Genomic DNA, 5,616 nt, shown 5'->3' with positions numbered 1-5,616 from the left:
GCCCTGTACCCCATACTCCCGGAGAACCCCCCACAAGGCCCCCCTTGGGACACGGTCGAACGCCTTCTTCAAATCCACAAAACACATGTAGACCAGTTGGGTGAACTCCCTTGCACCCTCCAGGACCCTGCTGAGGGTGTAGAGCTGGTCCAGTGTTCCACGCCCAGGACGAAAACTTGTTCTCATATTTGTAAAACGAAAGTTGTGAAGGAAATGTTTCACTGCAGAGAAAAAAGAAATCATAGTTTTGTTAGAAAGTCCAACACTTTATTTATCCTCATGAGCCCCATGCAAAACAACATTTCCCGTTTTCTATTTCTTTTAACTTCTATTAACCTAAGATCTGTAAGTTGAACCTTGATGTGATAATGACACTTGATAAATTTTCAAAACAACAAACATTCAATAACAAGTCTTTTCAGTCASGTAAGAAAACATAAATAACTTTTGCAATTAAAAACTTTAGATTTCTTAGCATTTATTAATGGTTCCATCATGGTCTGTCCTGTGCAGAATGACAAAACACATAATTATTYCTTTACTAATTATTTACCTTACCTCTTTAATTTTTACTCCAGTTTACTTTAGCAGCATGAATCGTTGSACAGCTAATGTCCACAAGTGRATTTATGGTTTCCAAGAGTTTTTAGCCTACTTMGTTATGGTTTTAAATGGGTTATATACACACTGTCTAATGAAAAAAATATTCAGACAGGAGAAATTTTTAATAAAAATTATGTTCCATCCTCAATATCTCTAAAACAACAGCAGTTGTTTTAATACTTACACTTCTAACAAAATCTCCTAAGTGTTAGCTTTATTTGTTACCAAGATTATTTAAGTAGAATTTGTAAATGCTGAGATACACTCAATTTCATTTCAGCATGGTATTTCGAGCAAAAACCTCAAGAAAACCCCTTGGGGCTTAAGAGGTTAATTGAATATTTTATTTATTCTTTTTATTTCAATGCACCTATTTGAACAAAATAAAGCCTAGATTCTGATATTGTTGAAAAGGATGTGTTGTAAAGAATAATGCTGGAGATGAGCACTCATGGTGAAATAAATGTACTTTGTGAATCAACACCACTTGCACTGAATTGGAAATAGTTTGGTAAAACACACAAAATTACAAGGCTTTACAGAACAGTGCACTATTATCGATGAATTAATGGTTATACTTATATGACTTTAATAGTATGTCTTGATCTATAGTGGGCCGGTCTGAGGTATGACACTCCAGGGCTGAAAATGAGTCCCACTCCAGCCCTGCTTGAGCTTATATAGTGCATTATCAAATCCACATGGATCCCAAAACACTTTGCACTTAAATCATTCACCCATTCACACACTGATGGGGGCAAACTACATTGTTGCCACAGCTGCCCTGGGGCACACTGACAGAAGAATTGTAAAGTATGACAATAGAGACCCCAGACTGTTAAGCAACTTAAGTTGTACATCAAGCAAAAATGGGAAAGAATTCCACCTACAAATCTTCAACAATTAAGTGGCCTCAGTTCCCAAATGCTCATTGAGTGTTGCTAAAAGGAAAGGTGGTAAACATGCCTTTGGTTCAGCTTTTTGGAACGTATTTCAGGCATCAAATTCAAAACTAGTGCAACAAACAAAGTTTATTCATTTGAACAATAAAGATCTTGTCTTTGTTAAAAAGAATTTKCAAAATATTGTATTCTTTTTTATATTTGAAGCCCCAACTTCATTGGAATTGGGGTTGTATTTTGATAAAAATTCTTGATGTTGAGCGTAATTTCTGCCCACAAGTTCAWAACTACACTACAGTGGTTTCAAAATTGGTTGCACTAACATTTTAATACCACTTTTTTGCCTAGTGGTACTTGTGTCAAAGTAGATGAAGCAAATTTCCCCGCTGTGGGATCAATAAAGTCTTATCTTATCTTATCTTATCTTATCTTATCTTATCTTATCTTATCTTATCTTATCTTATCTTATCCTAGTTCTATTGACATTTGTGTCATACAAGTTAACCAGTAAGCATATAATCAACATTTTTGCCACACTAGTCAACTAGTTCACATGTAAGAATTTTAGTTCATTTGTATGAAGGTATTCTACTAGTTTGGTTCATTGGTCTTCTAGTGGGTAAAAAAGCCAACTATTTGGGACTTTTAGCCTAATAATGCAGCAAAATGAGTTTGAGTTCTGCTCCACATACTGTAGTTGGTCAAAAGTGCCACTACTTGGCAAAAACTATTATTAATAAGAATATTTATTTAACTAGTGCACTAAAATGCTGAGCTGGTGCTACTAAATGTGCAACTAGTGCAGTGTATTTGTCAACTAGTAGGTGAAAATTTGGCTTGAAATCAAGGAAAATGAATAAATATGCAAATTACTTGCCATAATTGAGGCACTTGGTAACCAGTTGGGCGTCTGTGGTAGAGTGGTTAGGGGAGTCGTCCTGTAAATGAAGGATTGCCAGTTCGATCCCCCATCCTTGGGCAAGACACTTCACCTGCCTTGCCTACTGTTGGTGGTCAGAGGGTCCAGTGGCGCAGGTGCATGGCAGTCCCACCTCTGTCAATGAGCCCAGGACAGCTGTGGCTACAATGTAGCTTAACACCATCAGCTCCAGTGTATTGTAGTTTAGTGTCATGTGGCGTGGCTCTCTTTGTCAGCGGTTGACAGCTTCTTCTCTTCTTTTTCTTTGTACAGGCTGAATAACAGACGCACGTTCATGCAGTATTCTACCATGCAACAGGGACAGAGAATGGGACTCGTGTTTTAAACCATGGCAGCATGGAGCTGCAGGTGAGCCTGTAAGTTGAAGACTTGAATCAGAGGCAACTTTTTGTTTTTAGTCCTCACATCGTCTCAGATCATTTGAGTGGGTGTGTTGAAGATAAAAAAGAGGTGTTTCACATCATTGTTGTCTCTTTCTCGCTCCATCTTCTTCACTTCAACTTTCAAACCAGTGAATCAGACTCCATCGACCTTAGTCTGAACTTTCTCAGAGTGGATTACTTCGAAGGTCCTTTACAGTTATAACAATGCCGGTCTTTTGTGTTGCGTCATCTTGGTCCAATCAAAAACAAGTTAACAGATCATTTAGTTTAAAGCTCACTATTCAGGGACAAACTTTGCAATGAGACAAATGAGGTGTTGTTTAAAATGTGCCTGCTCTATTTTTAACAGTCAAAATCTCCAAACAAGCAAGGCATTATTATGCCTGTGCCCTGATTCTTTCTTTTGTGCCATCAGCTGATAAATGCTTTTAATGCATGAACAGGTTCAACATTTGGAAAGACACTATCAATGCAAAAAAGTACAGACGTGGACAAAACTTTTGGTCATCTGCCCACAATGATCACTGAAATAACTTGAAACTGACAAAAGTATAGCAAATAATTTAAAAAAATGTATACATTGCTTTTGAATTTTTGTTCAACATTGGTATTTTGAAAAACAAACTAATGAAACGGGCCTCGACAAAAATGATGCACAGTCTTTTGAGGCAATCACTGCAATTAAATGATTCCTGTAACTGTCAATGAGACTTCTACCTGTCAAAAAGTAATTTTGGTCCACTCCTCGAGGGAAAGCTGCGCCAGTTGTCTCAGGTTTGAATGAATGAATGAATGAATGAATGAATGAATGAATGAATGATACTTTATTGATCCCAAGGGGAAATTACAGTTCAGAACACCTGTTCACGAGAACAGGTGCCCCCAAGTCATGCAGCCACAGAGCGAGGATCAACATCATGAGGAGGCGCTACCCTTTTTAGGTGTGAAGGGTGCCTTCTAAAACTCTGTATTAAAAAAATCTTAAATGGTAAATGGTACTGAACTTATAGAGTGTTTTTCAAGTCCCTCCAGACCCCAAAGCGCTTTACACTAACAGACATTCACCCATTCACACTCACATTCACACACYGATGATGGCAAACTACACTGTAGCCACAGCTTCCCTGGGGCACACTGACAGAAGCGAGGCTGCCATGCACCGGCGCCACCGGACCCTCTGACCACCATCAGTAGGGAAGGTGGTTGAAGTGTCTTGCCCAAGGACACAACGACTTAACTCCATTCCAGCTCACAGGCGTCAGCCAGGCAGGGCCTGTGAGTTTGAGGCCTTGGGTTTTATAAGAAAAGCAAAAGTCCAGTGTCTATTCCAGGCTGCACTTTAAGAATAATGATGAATCCCCCCCCCCCCCACCCCCACCCCCGTAAAGTCACATGTACAGAAACCTAACATCTTTTACATCAGATATTAGAATGTAAAACAAGCTTTATTTATTTTATTTTGTTAAAATGCTGTTTCAGTGCAGGAAATACCACATAGAGCTTAATTACTGTTTGTTAGCAGTGCTCCGCCATAACAATGAGATGAGGAACGTGACGTTTTCTGTTTAGTCAAAGTTAAACATGAAATATAATTAATTACAACTGGCCCTTTGAAGACCACCATGATGCTCATGTGGCCCTCTGAAAAAATGAGTTTGACACCTCTGGTCTAGAGGTAAAACATTTCTTCAATCAGTTATATAGAATTCGTGATGTTTGTTTCACATTAATATCATAATTATTATACATTTATTTGAGTTTTTATAATTTAGAATTAGGAATAGTTTAAAATTTAACTTTCTTGTAAAATTAACTCCTCTTTTTGTTGTTTTCCAGATTCCACCAGGTCTTTATCCCAGATAATGTTTTTTTACCAGAAGTGCCCCCTTTGGAAGCTGGTTTCAGATGGTGGCTTAGAGTAATGCCATCTGTCTAGCACCATTTGAAATCAGTGTTCTGTGGGTGGGAAGTGTGTTTCGCTTCACCAGCGATATGCAGGTGATTATCAGAAAATGCATCTGGTGATGAAGGTGACTGAAAGAGACATCTATCCCTGAAGCTATGAACCGTGACTCTGCAGGGACGTTCTCACACTTCAAGCCCTTTGTCCTCTCTCCAAGGTTGACCGATTTCTTCTGGTGTTCAGAGTCCACTTCTGTTTCTAGCACCATTTGAAATCGGTTACAGTGAAGGACAGTTCTCATCCTACCTTGAAGAGGATTTGCAGCCAAACTGTGTCTTTTGTACACTGCCTGGAGTGAAACTTTCATTTTGTTGTTTTAATCTAAGAAAAACCGTGTTGTTGTGACATACGGCGGGTAAAATAAGTTTTAAACATGTCAACATTTTTCTCAGTAAATATATTMCTAGAGGTGCTAATGACAAATTTTCACCAGATGTCAGTAACAACCCAAGTGATCCATTTATACAAAGAAATCAAACCATAAATGTCCAGAAATGAAGTTATTTGTAATAATGTGGAATGGCACAGGGAAAAAGTATTGAACACATGAAGAAAGGGAGGTGTAAAAAGGCATGGAAAGCCAAGACACCAGCTGAACTCTCTCAGTAATTTGAAAGCAACCCTGCCCCTTGTCAGTGCAAGTTAATATCAGTTGGTTCAGTCCCAAATCCCAGTCCCAAATGTGATTGCAAGGAAGCGGTGAATGATTGGAAACGGAAGTGAATAAAAAGGCTTCTTTTATGAATATGTTGCAAAGCATAATGATGGCATCGGTTACAGAAGAATGTCTAAACTTCTGAAGGTTCCAGTGAGCACTGTTGGGGC

At 38.6% G+C, this 5,616-nt stretch overlaps 1 long non-coding RNA gene across 1 annotated transcript in view; it reads left to right on the top strand.

The window, feature by feature from the left end:
* LOC106527776 (uncharacterized) overlaps positions 1-2,796 on the top strand; it is a 14,122-nt gene extending 11,326 nt beyond the window's left edge. The window contains exon 3 of the long non-coding RNA XR_001311423.1: positions 2,698-2,796. This is a non-coding gene — a long non-coding RNA (uncharacterized LOC106527776). The remainder of the gene's footprint in view (positions 1-2,697) is intronic.
* Positions 2,797-5,616: the final 2,820 nt, after the last annotated feature.

This window comes from Austrofundulus limnaeus, unplaced genomic scaffold, assembly GCF_001266775.1.
Source record: "Austrofundulus limnaeus strain Quisiro unplaced genomic scaffold, Austrofundulus_limnaeus-1.0 Scaffold342, whole genome shotgun sequence".
Taxonomy (NCBI): Eukaryota; Metazoa; Chordata; class Actinopteri; order Cyprinodontiformes; family Rivulidae; genus Austrofundulus; species Austrofundulus limnaeus.
Note: the sequence above shows the minus strand (reverse complement) of the source record. Positions and strands in the feature narration are given on the sequence as shown.